Genomic DNA, 22,006 nt, shown 5'->3' with positions numbered 1-22,006 from the left:
TGTGATAAAAAAAATTAGATTGATATCTTAATCACACTTAATTTGATTGAGTGTGATAATATTTATTTTTTTATGTCACTTTTCAATTAAGTGTGATTATATATATATTTTTTAATCACACCTTCTAATTAAAGTGTGATTATATATACACTACTACTTTTTAATCACACTTTTTAAACAAGTGTGATTATATATATATATATATTTTTAATCACACATTCTAATTAAAGTGTGATTATTTATATATTTTTTAATCACACTTTTTAATTAAAGTGTGATTATATATACACTACTACTTTTTAATCACACTTTTTAATTAAAGTGTGATTATATATATATTTTTTAATCACACATTCTAATTAAAGTGTGATTATTTATATATTTTTTAGTCACACCTTCTAATTAAAGTGTGATTATATCACTATTACAAAAATAATTAAAGATCACACTTTGATAAATGAAAATATCTCACTTTTATTAGAAGTGTGATAAAAAAAAATTAGATTGATATTTTAATCACACTTAATTTAATTGAGTGCGATAATATTTATTTTTTATGTCACTTTTTAATTAAGTGTGATTATATATATATATATATTTTAACCCACTACAACAAAACTGAGTTTTTACGGCTTCACATCAATGACATACAGTAAATACAAGCCGTGGTTTCTCACTTTTACGGCTTGTTTTTTTGGCATGTCGTAAATAATTTTTCAACCACGACGTGTCTATTGTGTGGGTCGTGAATGCTAATAACAATGACTTTTTTAAGGCTTGCAATGTTAGCCGTAAATAATAAAACTTTTTATAACATGCATATGGCATGCCGTTGATACATTAACTATAAAAATATTGAACATTTCACGACACACAAAAAGTCAATCGTTAAAAATTACACTTTCCACGATGTACAAAAGCCAGCCGTTTAAAATATTATGCTTTCCACGACACGCAATTGCTGTCGTGAAAGGTATGATCAGGAAACAAAATAATAATAATACAAAAATGTTTCAGGCCCCATTTTCCCCCACCCCTTCTCTCTCTCTCTCATTGGTTACATTTTTTTTTTCCTCCTCCAATCACCACCCGCAACGTGTGTATGGAGTGGTAGAGGTAGTGATTCGAGGAGGTCTCTATCATGGCTCATAATAATAATAATAATAATAATAATAATAATAGTGCCAAAATAAAAATTTTGAGCGCTAAAATGAAAAATTTAGCGGCAAATTAACCCCCAAAAAAAAAATAAAAAATCCAAAACAACACCAGCACTATCAAAATTAAAAGAAATAAAAATGAAGAGACACATATGGAGAATAGCATAACCATTTTCTCCGTCATCGACTGAAGTTCGTCGGCGACCAGTGCTTCCGTCGGCTACTATTACTTCCATCGGCCTCCTTTTTTTCCTTTGTCAGGTATGTAATTACATTATTCTTTGTATCGCAGTATAGCGATCTCGGGTTTACCCTTGTTGTATAGTGATCCGGACATGTGTCCGTGGATGTTGGTAGTTGTTTATTATCTTGTTTACATCCTTTCTTACTTTGTATTTGAGTTATAGGATGTGTTGAGCGGGTTTGTTACAGGTTGGTTGAGTTTAGAAACCAAAACTAGTTGCCCAGATTTTTGGCCTGTACGCTCGAGCGGAGGTGTTGGAGCTCGAGCGTAGATTACATCCATCCAGTATCTTGTTGTGCAGTGTTGTGAGCTCGAGCGTAGGGTTGGGAGCTCGAGCGGAGGCCTGGTTCTGCAAAAGTGCTGGGCGAGTGCATTCTGCGCTCGAGCGGGAGGTTGGCCGCTCGAGCGGAAGTCTGTGAGTGGCCGCTCGAGCGGGGTGTTTTACGCTCGAGCGGGAGACTGGGTTTAAGTTCCGAAATTGTGACTTTTCAAATCACTTTTTCACTTTCTCTTCTCTCTCTTACTTTTCCAAAAACACCATTGTTGAGTCTTTCTCTCTAGATACTACCTTCTCTCTAGGTTTTGATCTAGTAGGAGTGATTTACTCACCTTTGGCCTTTACAAAAAAGTTGTTGATCGTCGAGGGCTTCATTTTAATCTGAAAATCTCGGGTTTTGGAGCACGTTGAGTTTTGTCTTCTTCTCCCTTGGAGCTCCGAATTTGAGGTAGGGATAACCTACTCCTCTCTATGGGTTTTGTCTTTAAATTTTGGTATTTTGAGATGTTGGGCTTGGTTTGGTAATCTTGTAAAGGTTTGGGGCTTTTGTGTAATTTTTACAAAGGTTGGGGTTTTATTCATAATAAACCTAGATGCATGTTTGGCATAGAAAAATGGAATGATTGTTGAATCATTGATGAAAATGGGACCTAAGGGTTGAAATGTTAATTATGGGAATTGACCTAATTACATTGTTTAATTAATTGGGATAATTAATTGGTGAGAAAAGAGGAAATGAAATGTTGATTGAATATCCATTTGTGCATTTATTTTCTGTTTTAGAAATAACTGCTTTGGGCTATCGGTGGAGGATAGTCGAGATTGTTGTAGACAATGCATGATGATTAGGTAAACGGAAACTAATCAATGGAATGTGTCATGGAACTTGACGGTTGATAGAGTACATTAATTGTATGTATTGTGTGATTGTATATAGAACCAATGTGTTTATATACGTTATGTGTAGAGGAGGAGATAGGGGATGTACTCCGCGGTTTAGGGGAAGATAGGGGATGTACCTCTAAACCGGATAGGTATTTGGAGGAGATAGGGGATGTACTCCGTAGACAGAGCTCATATGCTTGTCTAGAGAAGTGAAGATAGAGCTCATATGCTTATCTTTGTGAAGTGAAGTGTGGATACAGCTTGTATGCTTATCTGTGGATATTGTTGATATACATATCTGTTGTAGAGTGTGGATACAGCTTGTATGCTTATCTGTGGATATTGTTGATATACATATCTGTTGTAGAGTGTGGATACAGCTTGTATGCTTATCTGTGGATATTGTTGATATACATATCTGTTGTAGAGTGTGGATACAGCTTGTATGCTTATCTGTGGATATTGTTGATATACATATCTGTTGAGAATGTGGATATAGCTTTTATGCTTATCTGAATGTGAGATATAGTTTTTATACATGTCTGTGGAAATGATGATAGAGCTAGCATGCTTATCTGTTGAAAAAGGGAAAATGAAAAGTAATTGGGACTTGTAAGTCGTTGACATAAATATGTAATTTATGTGATTGTATCAGTGTTGACCAACTATCAATTGCTAATGTTTTAGTCATTGTCCATGGTTGGTTTAGTGTATTTCTACTGGGCTGTGGCTCACCCTATATGGGAATATCATTTTCAGGTACAGGAAGCATGCCACCTCCAAGGACAAAGCTGGGAGGCTAGTGGCGGGCATAGTTTTGCTGTTGTACTTTTGATGTATTACATGTAATTTCAAGCCAAGGGCTTAATGTGTAAACGAGTTAGAACTCTTTGTTGTAACCAAGTGTTAACTTGGAAAGTTGTAAGCCCGTAGGGCATTTTGTTATGAGATTAACATGTAATACTTATGTAATGGAATTCTATGAATGATAGAAGGTGGTTAGTTTATCTATCAACGCTCGTCTTATTTGTTGGGTTTAATGTTATTATTTTGAGGGTGTTACAACTTGGTATCAGAGCGTACCGGGTTCGAATACTTTGGGTACGTGGGAAGTGATTAGTATCACAATGGGTTTGTCTCGCTTGATAGAGACTTAGATGTAGTATCATATGCTATGTGCTCAATTGATAACATGCTTATGTGACTATGTGGGTATGGGATTTAATTTCTAGGATGTTGATTGGATCCTTGAGTTTCTGGGAGTCTTGTTGGAAAAGCACTTGATCAATGCTGTTTCTAACCGGAACTCTAGTAACGTCTCGGGACTATCATTATCCGGAAATGAAGTTCGTAAGTGCTTATGTGTTTATGTGCTTATGTGGAGTGAATTACAGTTGTCCATGCATTAGGACGTGAGTGATTAGTTTCGGCACACCTATGAATGTGCTAACGTTCTGTGTTGCCTTTATTAGGATGTCAGGACGAGGAAGAGGTGCTAGGCGTGGTAGACCTGCGAGGCAGGAAGTACCGTTACCGGGTGAGATTCCGGCAGTGCAGGAGGGAGTTGGGCAGGCTAATGTGGCCGAGCCAGTGGGTCAACAGGCTATGGGTGCCTTGGCCAGAGAGATAGCAGGAGCTTTAGGTATTCTTAGAGCTGGGAATCAGGCAGCTGAGACAGGGCCTTCCTTCTTGAAGAGGGAGTTCTTTCGGTGTAATCCGGACGAGTTTATCGGGGATCCTAAAGAGCCGCTTAAGGCAGATGAATGGCTCGAACAGACAACGAAGACGTTTGAGATGCTTGGCATCGAGGACGGAGCACTGAAAGTGACCTTGGCATCCTTCCAGCTGAAGGGAGATGCGGGTCAATGGTGGAAGTACGAGAAAGCTCGTGTTGGTGGTACTTGGGAGGCGTTTGTGAATGCTTTTCAGGAGAGGTTTTTATCAGCAGCAGCTAGGGAGAAGCTGAGGGATCAGTTTAGCCGGCTTAATCAGCAGGGCTTGTCAGTGGCCGAGTTTGAGGCTACTTTTACCAGTCTGTCTAGGTTTGCACCTGAACTGGTGGCGTCTGAGGAACGCCGTTGTTATGAGTTTGAGCGGAAGTTGAGGCGGGGCCTCAAGTTGAGAATTGGTGGGTCTTACATTCGAGAGTATAGACACCTAGTGGATGCTGCAGCTCATATGGAGCTTATGATGCAGGAGGAGGATGAGGGTCAGAGAGGCTCCAAGAGGAGCCAGGATAGTCAGAGTGATGGCAGGAGGCAGAGGGGTTCTAACTCTCAGCAGTCTCAGGGTGCAGTCTCTAGATCGACCTTTCCAGTGCCTAGTGTAGGCTCGGGGAGAGGCAGTCAGGGAGAATTCACTTGTTACAAGTGTGGCCAGCTGGGTCACAAGGTTTCTGTTTGCCCGCAGAAGGGTGGGGGTCAGAAAGCTGCTTCTTCTTCAGCTAGACCGCCGAGTCAGAGTTTGGGCAGGGGGCAGCTCTTGATTTGTTATCAGTGTGGACAACCTGGGCACATGAAGAGGTTTTGCCCACAGTTGAGTGCCACTTCGGGAGCGTCTGGTTCTAGGCAGACGCAGGGTTTTCAGCCAGCTCAGTCTGTGCAGGCCTCGAGGGCCAATCCGGGAGCTTCGTCATCCCAGTCTGTGCAGCAGTCTTTTGCTCCGAGAGGTGAGCAGGTAGACCAGGGGCCTACGGGGCGCGTGTATGCTGTTACCGCGCAGGATTTAGTACCGGCTCCATCAGTAGTGAGAGGTACTTTTCTGTTTTGCAACTCAGTTGCTAATGTGTTGATAGACACGGGTGCATCTCATTCTTTTGTATCTGCTGCATTTGCATCTGTTTTGGAATTGGAGTTAGCACAGTTAGCATCTCCTATTTGTGTGGTATCGCCTTTGGGCGGTGAGTTGATCCTGAAACAGGGTGTTAGAGGATGTGATATAGAGGTCGCCGACTATAGGCTTCCTTTTCCGTTTGTTGTCATGCCCATGAAGGGTTTTGATGTTATTTTGGGTATGGACTGGTTATCGTCATACCGGGCTGTTATTGATTGCTACCGCCAGAGGGTCACGTTGTGTACCTTGAGCGGGGAGTGGTTCCATTTCTTGGGAGACCGGGTTGGTAGTGTTTTGCCACCGGGGTTTGATTCGCGAGGGCGAAGTGAGCTTAGTAGTCTACTTGCTAGCTGTGAGAGTGGTGAGAGTGGTGAGACCCTGGTTGTGTTACCGAGGGTGGTTTGTGAGTATTCGGATGTCTTTCCCGAAGATCTTGTTAGTTTGCCACCTCACCGAGAGATAGAGTTCTCTATTGATTTAGTGCCTGGTACGGCGCCGATTTCTATGGCACCTTACCGTTTTGCTCCAGCAGAGTTGGTTGAGTTGAAAGTTCAGCTCCAGGAATTGCTCGATAAGGGCTTTGTTCGCCCTAGTGTTTCACCGTGGGGAGCACCAGCACTCTTTGTTAAAAAGAAAGATGGTGCCTTGAGATTGTGTATAGACTACCGGAAGTTGAATCGGGCTACGGTTAAGAATAAGTACCCTATGCCCCGTATAGATGATTTGTTTGACCAGTTGAAGGGTTCCCGTTGTTTCTCTAAGATAGACTTGAGATCGGGTTACCATCAGTTGAGGGTCAGGGAGGAAGATATTCCGAAGACGGCATTCCGTACGCGGTATGGCCATTATGAGTTTTTGGTGATGCCATTCGGGCTTACCAATGCACCGGCAGTCTTTATGGACTTGATGAACCGGATTTTCCGGGAGTTCTTAGACCGATTTGTGGTTGTCTTCGTGGACGACATCCTTATCTATTCGTCTTCTGAGGAGGAGCACGAGGCACACTTGAGAGTGGTGCTTGAGTTACTTAGAGCCCATAGGCTGTATGCCAAGTTTGGGAAGTGTGAGTTCTGGCTGAGGGAAGTCAAATTCTTAGGCCACGTGGTATCCGGGGAAGGGGTGTCTGTTGATACATCCAAGGTTGAGGCAGTGCAAGATTGGGCACAGCCTAAGAGTGTGTTTGAGATCCGCAGTTTTTTGGGATTAGCTGGGTATTACCGTCGGTTTGTGAAAGATTTCTCCAGGTTAGCGTCACCGTTGACTAGACTGACTCGGAAGGGAATCAAGTTTGTGTGGAGTGAGACTTGTGAAAAGTCGTTCCAAGTGTTGAAAGTTAGATTGACCACCGCTCCGGTATTGATTATTCCGGAGAGAGGGTTGGGTTATGCGGTTTATTGTGATGCCTCACGAGAGGGTTTGGGTTGTGTGTTGATGCAAGAGGGGAAAGTGGTAGCTTATGGCTCACGTCAGTTGAAAATACACGAGAAGAATTACCCCACACATGACCTAGAGTTAGCAGCTGTGATCTTTGCCTTGAAAGTCTGGAGGCACTACCTTTATGGTGAGAGGTTCGAGGTATTCTCGGATCATAAGAGTTTGAAGTATCTGTTTACACAGAGAGACTTGAATCTGAGGCAGAGAAGATGGATGGAGTTCATCGAGGATTATGATTTTGAGTTGCATTATCATCCGGGAAAGGCCAATGTTGTGGCCGATGCCCTTAGTAGGAAAACCATTAGTGATGTAGCTTGTATAGCCATCCGGGAATGGGTGATGTTGGGAGCACTTGGCGAGTTTGATTTGCTACTGGGCGAATCTGTTGAGGCTGCGGCCTTGTTTTCTGTTGTTGCACAGCCTACACTTGTGACTAGAGTGTTAGAGGCACAGAGAGGTGACCTTGAGGTAGAATCCCTCCGAGAGAAGATCTCCAGTGGGAAAGTTGAGAAGGGTTTGACGGTGTATCCCGACCTGAGTGTGAGATACCGAAACCGTTTGTTTGTACCGGAGTCTTGCCGAGAGGAAGTACTCCGAGAGTTTCACCATTCGCGCCTTGCGGTGCATCCGGGAGGTACTAAGATGTATCAGGATTTGGGTCGCCAGTTTTGGTGGCGGGGTATGAAAAGAGATGTGGCTGTTTTCGTATCGAAGTGCCTTACTTGCCAGCAAGTGAAGGCCGAGCATCAGAGGCCAGCGGGTTTGTTGCAACCCTTGCCTATTGCCGAGTGGAAGTGGGAACATGTCACTATGGACTTCGTTGTAGGTCTTCCGAGGACTCAGCGGGGTAGTGATGCTATTTGGGTGATTGTAGACCGGTTGACTAAGTCGGCGCACTTTATTCCTATGCGCGTGAGAGATTCGGTAGATCATCTTGCCGATGCGTATGTTCGGGACGTAGTGCGATTGCATGGGGTCCCAGTGACGATCGTCTCAGATAGAGATCCTCGTTTTACTGCTAGGTTGTGGCAGAGTTTGCAGAGTGCGTTGGGCACTAAGTTGACCTTTAGTACGGCTTATCATCCTCAGACTGACGGGCAGTCCGAGCGTACTATTCAGATCCTCGAGGATATGCTTCGGGGTTGTGTCCTGGATTTCAGTGGGACGTGGGAGAGGCACTTGCCATTGGTAGAGTTTGCCTACAACAACAGTTTTCAGTCTAGCGTCGGTATGGCACCGTTTGAGGCCTTGTATGGCCGACCGTGTAGGTCTCCAGTTTGTTGGGCCGAGGTGGGTGATGCACCTTTGTTGGGTCCGGAGTTGGTTAGGGAGACGACGGAGAAAGTTGAACTTATCCGTAGGAGGCTTGTTACAGCCCAGAGTCGACAAAAGAGTTATGCCGACCGTAGGAGGAGACCTTTGGCGTTTGAGGTAGGTGACCATGTCTTTCTGAAGATATCACCTAGACGAGGCCTGATGAGGTTTGGGAAGAGTGGGAAGTTATCCCCTCGGTTTATAGGTCCTTTTGAGATCCTTGAGAGGATAGGTGAGGTTGCTTATCGGTTAGCCTTACCGCCGCAGTTGTCCGGAGTGCATGATGTGTTTCATGTGAGTATGCTTCGGAAGTATGAGCCAGATCCATCACATGTGTTGGATTGGACTGATTTAGAGGTAGATGAGGATGCCTCGTATGAGGAGAGACCGGTTCGGGTCTTGGATAGGCGGGATCAAGTCCTGCGTGGCAAGACCATTCCTTTGGTGAAAGTCTTGTGGAAACATCACGGAGTGGAAGAAGCCACTTGGGAACGTGAGTTAGGAGTCCGTGAGAAATATCCGGACTTGTTTATTGATATGTAATTTTGTATTTGAATTTTACATTTTGTTGAACTTAAGAACTTTTATATATGTCTTAAGTTGTGAAACATTGAGAATGTTTTGATTATTGGTAGTATGTTTTGGAACTTGCCTCATATGGAAGTTGAATGTAACATTATATCTGTTGAATATATTGTTGAAATTGGAAGGATAGTGCATAATGTTGATGCATGTTGAAAGTACATATGTTGTTTACATATTGTGATATGTCTCTTGTTTAAGGGATGGGATGACCGGTAATGGGTCGAATTGTTGAATGTTTAAAATGGAGGAGAACTTGTTTTTTTGAAAACTTGTGTTTAATTTCGGGGACGAAATTCTTTAAGGGGGGGAGGTTATAGCGATCTCGGGTTTACCCTTGTTGTATAGTGATCCGGACATGTGTCCGTGGATGTTGGTAGTTGTTTATTATCTTGTTTACATCCTTTCTTACTTTGTATTTGAGTTATAGGATGTGTTGAGCGGGTTTGTTACAGGTTGGTTGAGTTTAGAAACCAAAACTAGTTGCCCAGATTTTTGGCCTGTACGCTCGAGCGGAGGTGTTGGAGCTCGAGCGTAGATTACATCCATCCAGTATCTTGTTGTGCAGTGTTGTGAGCTCGAGCGTAGGGTTGGGAGCTCGAGCGGAGGCCTGGTTCTGCAAAAGTGCTGGGCGAGTGCATTCTGCGCTCGAGCGGGAGGTTGGCCGCTCGAGCGGAAGTCTGTGAGTGGCCGCTCGAGCGGGGTGTTTTACGCTCGAGCGGGAGACTGGGTTTAAGTTCCGAAATTGTGACTTTTCAAATCACTTTTTCACTTTCTCTTCTCTCTCTTACTTTTCCAAAAACACCATTGTTGAGTCTTTCTCTCTAGATACTACCTTCTCTCTAGGTTTTGATCTAGTAGGAGTGATTTACTCACCTTTGGCCTTTACAAAAAAGTTGTTGATCGTCGAGGGCTTCATTTTAATCTGAAAATCTCGGGTTTTGGAGCACGTTGAGTTTTGTCTTCTTCTCCCTTGGAGCTCCGAATTTGAGGTAGGGATAACCTACTCCTCTCTATGGGTTTTGTCTTTAAATTTTGGTATTTTGAGATGTTGGGCTTGGTTTGGTAATCTTGTAAAGGTTTGGGGCTTTTGTGTAATTTTTACAAAGGTTGGGGTTTTATTCATAATAAACCTAGATGCATGTTTGGCATAGAAAAATGGAATGATTGTTGAATCATTGATGAAAATGGGACCTAAGGGTTGAAATGTTAATTATGGGAATTGACCTAATTACATTGTTTAATTAATTGGGATAATTAATTGGTGAGAAAAGAGGAAATGAAATGTTGATTGAATATCCATTTGTGCATTTATTTTCTGTTTTAGAAATAACTGCTTTGGGCTATCGGTGGAGGATAGTCGAGATTGTTGTAGACAATGCATGATGATTAGGTAAACGGAAACTAATCAATGGAATGTGTCATGGAACTTGACGGTTGATAGAGTACATTAATTGTATGTATTGTGTGATTGTATATAGAACCAATGTGTTTATATACGTTATGTGTAGAGGAGGAGATAGGGGATGTACTCCGCGGTTTAGGGGAAGATAGGGGATGTACCTCTAAACCGGATAGGTATTTGGAGGAGATAGGGGATGTACTCCGTAGACAGAGCTCATATGCTTGTCTAGAGAAGTGAAGATAGAGCTCATATGCTTATCTTTGTGAAGTGAAGTGTGGATACAGCTTGTATGCTTATCTGTGGATATTGTTGATATACATATCTGTTGTAGAGTGTGGATACAGCTTGTATGCTTATCTGTGGATATTGTTGATATACATATCTGTTGTAGAGTGTGGATACAGCTTGTATGCTTATCTGTGGATATTGTTGATATACATATCTGTTGTAGAGTGTGGATACAGCTTGTATGCTTATCTGTGGATATTGTTGATATACATATCTGTTGAGAATGTGGATATAGCTTTTATGCTTATCTGAATGTGAGATATAGTTTTTATACATGTCTGTGGAAATGATGATAGAGCTAGCATGCTTATCTGTTGAAAAAGGGAAAATGAAAAGTAATTGGGACTTGTAAGTCGTTGACATAAATATGTAATTTATGTGATTGTATCAGTGTTGACCAACTATCAATTGCTAATGTTTTAGTCATTGTCCATGGTTGGTTTAGTGTATTTCTACTGGGCTGTGGCTCACCCTATATGGGAATATCATTTTCAGGTACAGGAAGCATGCCACCTCCAAGGACAAAGCTGGGAGGCTAGTGGCGGGCATAGTTTTGCTGTTGTACTTTTGATGTATTACATGTAATTTCAAGCCAAGGGCTTAATGTGTAAACGAGTTAGAACTCTTTGTTGTAACCAAGTGTTAACTTGGAAAGATGTAAGCCCGTAGGGCATTTTGTTATGAGATTAACATGTAATACTTATGTAATGGAATTCTATGAATGATAGAAGGTGGTTAGTTTATCTATCAACGCTCGTCTTATTTGTTGGGTTTAATGTTATTATTTTGAGGGTGTTACACGCAGTGCCTCTTCTCAGTCCTCTTTGTCCAAATTTGAGGTAATTCGTGATGAGGCATAAGGAAATTGAAGCCAATGCCTCAACACTTTGAAGTTATTTTCTGAATCTTTGAAACTATTTTCTGAATCTTTGAAGCTTTTTTTTTTTTTGGGTGAATGAATCTTTGAAGCTATCTAATATCTATCTATGTTTTTCTCGCATAGCCCTAAAGTTGTTCGACATCAATCGGTTTAGGGTAAATAGAAGTTGTGACTTTTATTCTTGAACAGAGCTTCGATTCTTCTTCTTCTTCAACATAGCTTCGACTTGCAGCCCTAACAGGTTAGTTTCGACGTTTCTTCTTCTTCTTCTTCTTCTTGTAATTTGAAAATAATGCTACAAAGTTCGGTTTTCATTATTTATTTATTTATTATTGTCATTATTGAGTTCAAGCATGTGTTGTTGATGAATTTCACTTATCTTTCTCCATTTTTCTAGTTTTGTTTTTTAATCTAACGTTGTGGTATGAATTACTTTTGACAAATTTGGTCAGATTTGTTAAGTTGATCCCAGTCCTCCTAAGGAAGATGGCTCAGAAGAAAGCCCTTGTTCGGAAATTTCCTAGTGTTGAAATTCTTGGCTGCACAACCGTGATTTGTTCTCAACTTCATTCTTCATCTCAATTGATGAAATGTAAGGAAGCTAGTTACAAGGGTTTTGATTTTTCTGAATTTTCTTTTTCAATTTTGTGGCTGAGAATCTGTAATCTAATGATGAATTATGCGTTAAGGGGAGCTAGTTACAAGGGTTTTGATTTTCGTGGATAATTTGTAAATCTAATGATGAATTGTCTGTTTACTTTGTCATATTCTATTGAGAATTTGCCATATTTACTTCACAAATGATTATTCTCATAATTTTCTACAATCCTCAGCAATCAAAATAGCATTGATTATTTTTATTATTATTATTACTTTTGAATTGAAATATAAAGTGCTTTAGTAGATGTTTAATATTCTGTTGGGAATGGACACATTTCATTATGCAGGATAATATGACAATGGATTTTGATGAGAGGTACTTCATGGGAAACCACAAAATAGCTTCCACAAAGCAGTGAATATCCCTGATGTGGCAGTTTTTCCAAGGTGAGATTGGGCTTTTTTTAACTTGGAAACTATAATTTTGTTTATTTTTATAATTCGGCACTTGTATTTATTTTCGTTATTTTCCATTTTTGTTGTGTTGGTCCCAGTTTACACCATGAGCTCGTGCATTCAAAAGAAACGCGACATTTTATTTGTTCACTGAATGCTCATAATTGATATGTTGCTTTTGTTTTCATCTACTCTTGAGAAAATCTATGTATGATGCAGTTCCTATTTTAGCTATTGATAGTGGACATAGATTTCACTTGTGTCTTGAATTTGTTCATTATTGATTCATAGGCTATTACTTCAACATTTCATGATGTCCATAGAATTTTCATCTAACTTGAAATAACACATGCAGTCCTTGGTGTTAGTTTGGTTGTTATCACAAATATGAGATACGGGATATGACTGTCTATTGTAAAGATGGTTCATCAAGCTATTTTTTAGTAGTCCTTTTCTCCATTTTTTTGTGGTCTGCTCAGTAGTACATTGTGTAGTGTATCCTAGTTTTCTCTCCAAAATGCACCTTACCTGTAGTTTGTGCAAGTAGGAATGCAGAGGAAGTGTCCAAGATAGTCAAATCTTGTAACAAGTATAAGGTCTGAGCTCCTTGCTTTTGAGGGTTGTCTGATTTTTCTCTTTTTCTTTCAATTGTTTCTTATTGTTTTTCAGTCGCTAATATATAATGTGAATGGGTAACTCTTCTTTTACGCATTTGAGTTTTGGGCTATTGGATTGTTCAAACTGATAATTATTTGTATCCATTCATTAGGCATGAAAATCCAAATTTGAAATGCAGAAAAGAACCAAATATAATGGTTGTTTTTATTTAACATATACATATTCACTATAAATAATTTTGACAACTGGCTTATTTATTTGAACTTTTCTTTTATTTTTTTTATAATTTATTTTCTGGTTTAATTTGATGAGCAGGTCCCTATGGTGGAGCCACATCACTCGAGGGTCATACATTATCACCTCATGGAGGTGTTTGCATTGACATGAATTTGATGAAAGTATGAGCCTGTTTCTTGTTATAAATCACGCCAAATGATTTTAAGGCCCCTTTTATCAGTAAAATTTAGTTTATTGACATTCATTAATAACTTGATTTTGTTTTAGCTATCAACCATACATTTTGGTGCTTTCTAATGCATTTTAATCTCAACAGAGGGTTCGCATATGTTTGTTTTATAATGGAGATTATTTTGAATACTTTTCTTAGGTCTATTTTGGCCCTTTGGTGATATAATGTGTAGTTCATGTCACTTATGTTTCACTAGGTGCAGGGACCCCATTTGTAGATTTTGGCTCAATCAATAAGGCCTACTTGTTTCATGTTAGTGGTGAAGCTTGTGCAGGCTCACCTTATTGCTTTACTTCGGGTCTGTGCGGTTGTCTCTGATTGAATGCCTTGGAGTGGAGACTTTCTACTAGTTTCCTTTCTTGTGAGCCTCTCTCTCTCTCTCTCTCTCTCTCTCTCTCTCTCTCTCTCTCTCTCTCTACTTTATTTTATTATTATTATTTTTTTGCAATTTTTGAGTTATATAAATTGTGATATCTTCTGTTAATGGAACCAAAATGGCTCTCTCTCTCTCTCTCTCTCTCTCTTTCTCTCTCTCTCTCTGTCTCTCTCTCTACTCTAGTTTTTTTTTTTTTTTTGCAATTTTTGAGTTATATAAATTGTGATATCTTCTGTTAATGGAACCAAAATGCGTTCTCTGTATTGTCTACAAACATTTTTTTTTGAACTTTCCTTCAAATTTTTTATTTTATAGGATCTTTTATTCCAAAAATCCTAAATCAGATGATCCAAAATCTCAAAATGAGCAATTTGTTAAATGGGATTTGTATTTGAGATGATATTATCATCATTGCTCTGCCAATTTTTTAAGTACCAATTCTAATTTATTCTAAACTTTGAGTAGGGTTGACTGGACATAAAAATAAAAAGGGCAATCAATATTTGGTGTTATGAGCTCACATCAACAACTAAGGTGTTCGATTATATTTTTGAGGGATAAAAATAGCATTCTAATCAGCTCAAGATGTTGATTTTTTATTTTTTTTCGAAGGTGACAATTGATAATCCAAGCAACTCAAGGTATTCAAAAATTTCTTTTAAGGATGAAAAATATAGAAAATACATCCATTAAATGTATGAAAAAGAAAAAAAAAATTGAAAATGAATACCTTCTCACATGTGTGGTGCCACCTGTCTACAAATATCATGCCATTTGTGTGTCTTTTGAGTTCTTATGTGATAATTGAATGTTCCAAATCCACAAAACAATAAATAAAATAAATCAAACACAAAGAACACAGAAATACGTGATTCGGCCTAACGCCTTGGTCCTCCAGCCTCCGTAATACATCCCTGCAGTAAATCTGAGCATTAAAAAATACACAACCCCTCACAGCACGAGTGTTATAGGCTGTTTGCAATGAGCATCTAATCTAACCCAATTTTTGGTTGATATTCTTAGTAGTTAGTTGTCTAATCTTATCTTTATTTATTCTCGGGGCATAATTCTTGGCACATGATCCACAGTCTAGGCTATAAACATGATGATTGATGCGAGGTTTGGTGCGAGTTAGTGACAGAGAGTTCTTGAGAATGCTAACGGACCACTTTCTAGCCTCGAATACCTTCCTTTTGCAGAACAAATGAACAACTGGACTTTTGCTTTTTCTTTATGATGAATCTTTTTCTTTTTTCTTTTTTTTTTTGGGGGTCTAGATCATGTATAATGACTTAGCTTTTCTTTGTGGATTACTTTTTCTAATTGTTTTTGACTCCTCTAAGTGCAACATTTCTGCCAGATACATCTTGATCTATATAAAAAAAAGTGACCTTTATTTTTATTTTCCTCTATTTTAAAGTCAACCAAGAACATTTTTGCATCTTGCTTTCTTATTTTTTTCCCAAATCTTCAACCTAAAGTGCACATTGATAATTTTTAACCATGTTCATTGATGCGCCCTATTTTTGTAGAAAATAGGAGTTTCTTTCACAAGGGTCATGCGTTATACTACCCACGGGGGTCATGTGTTATACTACCCTGACATTCTTCTTTAGGTAATAAAGCTAGGTGTCCTTGTATGTAAGGGAGAAGATTATTATATTGAAATATGAAGGGTCTCAATTAGAGTTACAATTACAATGTCAAAAAGGAGTAAAATAAAATATTCTAATACCATAATTTCTCCACATGAAGCACTGGACTTAAAAAAATTAAAATTGAGGGTTGGCTCATCTTCTATAAGGAGGGTCTATGTTCCAGTTCTTTTTACACTTGACGTTGCTTTTGTACTAGTTATAAACTAAAGAGTAGTGGAGTTCTGTTTCTCTTTAAAATAATAGTTCTCCTTTTTAACAGTGGTGGAGTTCTATTTCCCTTTGTTCCCAAACTTTAAGTTTTCAATTATTTTCAAAAAGATTTTCAATAGTGGAAAGAAAAAGATAAAATCAGCTTTACTTTCCATTATGAAGAATAGCTACAATATAAATTCAAACTGAAATGTAAATAAATGATCATTTTGTTAACTTCTCAACTCTTAACTTCTTCAATGCTTCACTTCATTTGACGGTTCTCAGCTTCAAGACTACAATCAACTGAAGCCATGCTTAAATGCGCAGAAGGGGAAGAAGTATAAACAATAAACTTTCAAATTTAAAGGTACTATAAAGCAAGAGTTAGAGAGAATATTGGTGCCAGTTGTATGATTTAATTTTAACTTCTCGTGGTGATAAGTATATAATTGGGAATATTTCTTAGAAGCTATGCTTTTAATCAATCATGGACATAATTTTGTGTCCTCGTTTTCTGCAGGATGTTCACAGAAGCAATATCTTCTTTTGTTTCTGTCCCCTAGCATGCCCATTATGTTCAAATTTGTGGTGGTGTTTATGTGAGGTTGCTTTTGTTCTTTAGTTTTTTTTTTTTTAATCTTTACAATATCGTTTCTGCTTCATTGGAAGATATTCAATCTATTTTTATTTGCAGTTGGACCTCATTTATTCAATTTCTATCAATGCTCAGAAATTGTTTTGCATTTCTTTTCCTATACTTGTAATAAAAAACAGAGTAGTTGTATTCTTATCTTTACTAATATTGTTGCTTCCTCCAGATACATGCATGATGAGCTAATTCATTGCAAGGTATCCATTGTTGAACCAGGAGAGTAACAAGAGTTGCTGAGGTCATATTCGAATCATTGATATGATTAGCATATACCCCACACTGAAGCTCCTCATGAAGCTCCAATCCTTTCAAGTGGTTACTTCCATTTTTTTCCTATTGAAGCTCCTCATGAAGCTCCAATCCTTTGAAGTTGCTGCAAAGCAATAAATATTGAGCTAAAGCAATTTTCTCATCATGAGTGTTTATGTTTTTTCAGGTTATGGTTGAGAAAATGGGACTTCTTGATGGATTGGATTCTGGTACATCTAAAGGTTATGGTGATGTTCTACGTAAGTTACAATTATAACTTATGTTTTTGTTGTTTACTAAATATGTTTACGTGGCTGCTAATGTGTACCATTTAATTTTATGAAGTTGAAGGTTGTTGTCGGACGTGGAGTAAGATTGAAAGATGGATTGCCACTCTTGAGTTTGACCATGATAGGAAATCGATGGGAGTTATAGTGAGATGCTTCGTCTCTGTAATTTCTTCATTTTTATAGAATCTTTATTGCTCATGAATGCTTGATCTGCACAAAATGTGATTCAAATGCATGAAAATTGTAACTTTCTTATAGATTAGCAGTTCAAGCTCTTCAGTTTTGATGATTTTATTGTGTGTTGTTTAATGATTTTTATTTTTATATTTTTTCCCATTTTCTTGGGTGTAGAAGAAAGTTTGAAAATTTATAGCACTCCAATTGTTTGTTCTAAAGACTAAAAAGAGACTCATTGATGACTTTGGCTTATCAAAATAACTTGTTTGAATTTTGAAACTATACCCTTATTTGGTCTGTGTTGTGCTCAGTTTTCGATTCGTCGATTTGATTGGCTAATGGTGATATTTGTTTGTAACAAGGGAATTTAGTGTTGTTCTAGGAAGAAAACCTGAACCTTGTACTGCTTTTTATTCTTCTTACCAGTGCAAGTAACTCATGTTCATTGAATGATAAATTTTAGTGAAGGAATGTATTTTCAAAATTTTGGCATATTTATGAAGGGTTGCAGGCTAGGGTTGCCTAATTGTTAAGTGTTTTTGTATGGGACACGGACATTCAACACACCACAGATATCTGAAATGCAGTCAAAGTATTTGCACAATCAACATTGAATTGCATTTCTTTTGTAGAACATTAAATATTTGAGATGGATAGAGCCTCTTAAATTAAGTTGTTGGTTATAGTAAAATTTCTGTTGAACTTGCAATTTCTATGGGTAAAGTGACATTTGGTTTTTACATGTTTCATGTCATGGCAGAGGTATTTATGTTAAGACATTTGAAGGGGTGTGATTGGTCAGACTTTATCTTTTTGTAAGACTAGAACAATCTCTGCAAATAGTTAGTTTATTCATATGCTTCTAGTGGTATCTGAATTAATTTATGTTTTTATTTTTCAGGTTAGAAATTTTTTGGAGAGATGCAAAATATGGTCAAAGAATTCAAGGACTTAGTTTTTCAAGTTTTTTTATTTTTATTTTTTAATATATGTAAGCACAGTTTAAATTTTTTTATTTAATTCATTTGTATATACTTTTGAACATATTTAATTTTCATTTATGAAATATATGACATTATTCCATTGAATATGTGGTTATGATTCAAAGTATAGTATATAGTGTGTATTACATTCCTGAAATGCGCGTACAAAAATAATATCGATTATTCTTCAAATATGTCGAATCTTTTTAGTAATTAATCACACTTAAAAAGTATGATCTAAATGTTATTAATCACACTTAAAAGATGTGATCCAAAGTTTATTATCACAGGTTTTATTAGTTTTTAATCACACTTAAAAGATGTGATCTAAATGTTTTTAATCACACTTAAAAGATGTGATCTAAAGTTTATTATCACAGGTTTTATTAGTTTTTAATCACACTTAAAAGATGTGATCTAAATATTTTTAATCACACTTAAAAGGTATGATCTAAAGTTTATTATCACAGGTTTTATTAGTTTTTAATCACACTTAAAAGATATGATCTAAATGTTTTTAATCACACTTAAAAGGTGTGATCTAAATATTATTAATTACACTTAAAAGGTGTGATTAAAAATGACCCATTTTAATCACACTCTCAAAGATCACACTTTAATAAAACTTAAAAGGTGTGATTAAATAACAAACATCACACAAAAAAAGTGTGATCTTTATCTGTTTTTGTAGTAGTGAGTGGTTTCTTGAATTTACTTTCATTGTTAATTTTAGGCAACTTCCGTCTTTATTTTTATTCAACTTCCATTTTTATTGAATTTTCTTTTCTATTCAACTTCTTTTTTATTTAATTTGCAAATAGCTCGTTATGGTATAGTGGTTTCTTGAATGAACTTCCATTTTTAATTTTATTTCCATTGTTATTTTTGTTCAACTTCCATTTTTATTCAATTTTCTTTTCAATTCAACTTCCTTTTTTATTTAATTTCCAAATAGATCGTTATGGTATTGTGGTTTCTTGAATGAACTTCCATTGTTAATTTTATGCAACTTCCATTTTTATTTTTATTCAACTTCCATTTTTATTCAATTTCATTTTCTATTCAACTTCTTTTATTATTTAATTTTCAAATAGATCGTTAAGGTATAGTGGTTTCTTGATTAAACTTCCATTTTTATTTTTATTCAACTTCTAGTTTTAGTTAATTTCCTTTTTATTCGACTTCCTTTTTTGTTTATTTTCCAAATAGATCGTTACGGTATAGTGGTTTCTTGAATAAACTTCCACTATTAATTTTATGTAACTTCCATTTTTATTCAATTTCCTTTTTGATTCAACTTCCTTTTTTATTTAATTTCCAAATACATCGTTAAGATATAGTGATTTCCTGAAAGAAGTTCCGTTTTTAATTTTATGCAACCTGCATTTTTATTTTTATTCAACATCCATGTTTTTAATTTTATGCAACCTGCATTTTTATTTTTATTCAACATCCATGTTTTTAATTTTATGCAACCTGCATTTTTATTTTTATTCAAAATCCATGCTTATTGAATCTACTTTTTATTCAACTTCTTTTTATTTTTTTAATTTCCAAATAGATCGTTAAGGTATAGTGGTTTCTTGAATGTACTTTCATGGTTAATTTTATGCAACTTCTATTTTTATTTTTATTCAACTTCCATTTTTATTCAATTTTATTTTCTATTCAACTTCCTTTTTTACTTATTTTCCAAATAGATCGTTAAGATATATTTGTTTCTTGATTGAACTTCCATTTTTAATTTTATGCAACTTCCAATTTTATTTTTATTCAACTTCCATTTTTATTCAATTTCCTTTTCTATTCAACTTCCTTTTTTTTATATAATTTCCAAATAGATCGTTAAGGCATACTGGTTTCTTCAATTTACATCCATTGTTAATTTTAGGCAACTTCCATTTTTATTCAATTTTCTTTTCTACTCAACTTATTTTTTATTTAATTTCCAAATAGATCATTTTGGTATAGTGGTTTCTTGAATGAACTTCCATTTTTAATTTTATGGAACTTCCATTGTTATTTTTTTTCCACTTCTTTTTTCATTCAATTTTCTTTTCAATTCAACTTTCTTTTTTATTTAATTTCGAAATAGATCGTTAAGGTATACTGGTTTGTTGAACGAACTTCCATTGTTAATTTTATGCAATCTCCATTTTTATTTTTATTCAACATCTTTTTTTATTTAATTTCCAAATAGATCGTTAAGGAAGAGTGGTTTCTTGAACGAACTTCCATTGTTAATTTTATGCAATTTCTATTTTTATATTTATTCAATTTTAATTTTTATTCAATTTCCTTTTCTATTCACGTTCCTTTTTTTTTATTATTTCCAAATAGATCGTTAAGGTATAGTGGTTTATTGAATTAACTTCCATTTTTAATTTTATGCAACTTCAATTTTTAATTTTATTCAACTTCCATTTTATTCCATTTCCTTTTCTATTCAAATTCCTTTTCTATTTAATTTCCAAATAGATCGTCAAGGTATATTGCTTTATTGAATGATTTTCCATTGTTAATTTTATTCTACTTCCATTTTTTATTTTTATTCAATTTCTTTTTCTATTCAACTTCTTTTTTTATTTAATTTCCAAATAGATCGTTAAGGTATTGTGGTTTCTTGATTAAACTTCCATTGTTAGTTTTATGCAACTTCCATTTTTCTTTTTATTCAACTTTCATTTTTATTCAATTTCCTTTCATATTTAACTTTCATTTTTATTTAATTTTCAAATAGATCATCGTCAAGGTATAGTGGTTTCTTGAATGAATTTCTATTTTTAGTTTTATGCAACTTCCATTTATATTTTTATTCAACTTCCTTACCTATTCAATTTCCTTTTCTCTTCAACCTTCTTTTTTATTTAATTTTCAAATAGATTGTTAAGATATAGTGGTTTCTTGAATGAACTTCCATTTTTTTTTATTCAACTTCCATTGTTATTCAATTTCCTTTTCTATTGAACTTCCTTTTTTTATTTCATTTCCAAATAGATCGTTAATATATAGTGGTTTCTTGAATAAACTTCCATTTTTAATTTTATGCAACTTCCATTTTAATTTTTATTTAACTTCCATTTTTATTCAATTACCTTGTCTAATCAACTTCCTTTTTTATTTAATTTCCAAATAGATCATTAAGGTATAGTGGTTTCTTGAATGAAGTTTCATTGTTAATTTTATGGAACTTCCATTTTTATTTTTATGCAACTTCCATTTTTATTTAATTTCCTTTTCTATTCAACTTCTTTTTTTATTTAATTTCAAAATAGATCGTTAAGGTATAGTGGCTTTTTGAATGAACTTCCATTTTTATTTTTATGCAACTTCCATTTTTATTTTTATTCAACTTCTATTTTTATTCAATTTCCTTTTCTATTGAACTTCCTTTTTTTATTTCATTTCCAAATAGATTGTTAATATATAGTGGTTTCTTGAATAAACTTCTATTTTCATTTTTATGCAACTTCCATTTTTATTTTTATTCAACTTCTATTTTTATTCAATTTCCTTTTCTACTCAAACTTCCTTTTTTTTATTTATTTTCCAACTAGATCGTTTTGCTATAGTGGTTTCTTGAATGAACTTCCACTGTTAATTTTATGCAACTTTTATTTTTATTATTATTCAACATCCATTTTTTTTTCGATTTCCTTTTAGATTCAACTTCCTTTTTTATTTAAGTTCCAAATACATCGTTAAGGTATAGTGATTTCCTGAAAGAACTTCCGTTTCTAATTTTTTGCAACTTGTATTTTTATTTTTATTCAACTTCCATTTTTATTGAATCTACTTTTTATTCAACTTCTTTTTTTTTTTTAATTTCCAAATACATCGTTAAGATGTAGTGGTTTCTTGAATGAACAACTTCCATTTTCATTTCTATTCAACTTCTTTTTTTTTCATGTTTCTTTTCTATTCAACTTCATTTTTTATTTTATTTCGAAATAGATCGATAAGGTATACTGGTTTCTGGATTGAA

The 22,006-nt window shown here is 35.8% G+C and overlaps 1 long non-coding RNA gene across 10 annotated transcripts; it reads left to right on the top strand.

Annotated features, from left to right (window-relative positions):
- Positions 1-1,240: 1,240 nt before the first annotated feature.
- Positions 1,241-17,010, top strand: LOC114306633 (uncharacterized). Of its 10 annotated transcripts, none has more exons than XR_014358310.1 (9): positions 1,241-1,421; positions 11,425-11,542; positions 11,754-11,893; positions 12,249-12,348; positions 12,905-12,953; positions 13,291-13,805; positions 16,489-16,634; positions 16,759-16,831; positions 16,923-17,010. It is a non-coding gene; the product is annotated as an uncharacterized LOC114306633 (long non-coding RNA). The 10 variants fall into 10 exon arrangements; XR_014358309.1 differs by having other exon boundaries at positions 16,489-16,637; XR_014358312.1 differs by lacking the exons at positions 16,759-16,831; positions 16,923-17,010 and having other exon boundaries at positions 1,242-1,421; positions 13,291-13,373; positions 13,641-13,805; positions 16,489-16,737.
- Positions 17,011-22,006: the final 4,996 nt, after the last annotated feature.

This window comes from Camellia sinensis, unplaced genomic scaffold (assembly GCF_055761805.1).
Source record: "Camellia sinensis isolate YWXY unplaced genomic scaffold, ASM5576180v1 Unanchor2, whole genome shotgun sequence".
Classification (NCBI taxonomy): Eukaryota; Viridiplantae; Streptophyta; class Magnoliopsida; order Ericales; family Theaceae; genus Camellia; species Camellia sinensis.
Note: the sequence above shows the minus strand (reverse complement) of the source record. Positions and strands in the feature narration are given on the sequence as shown.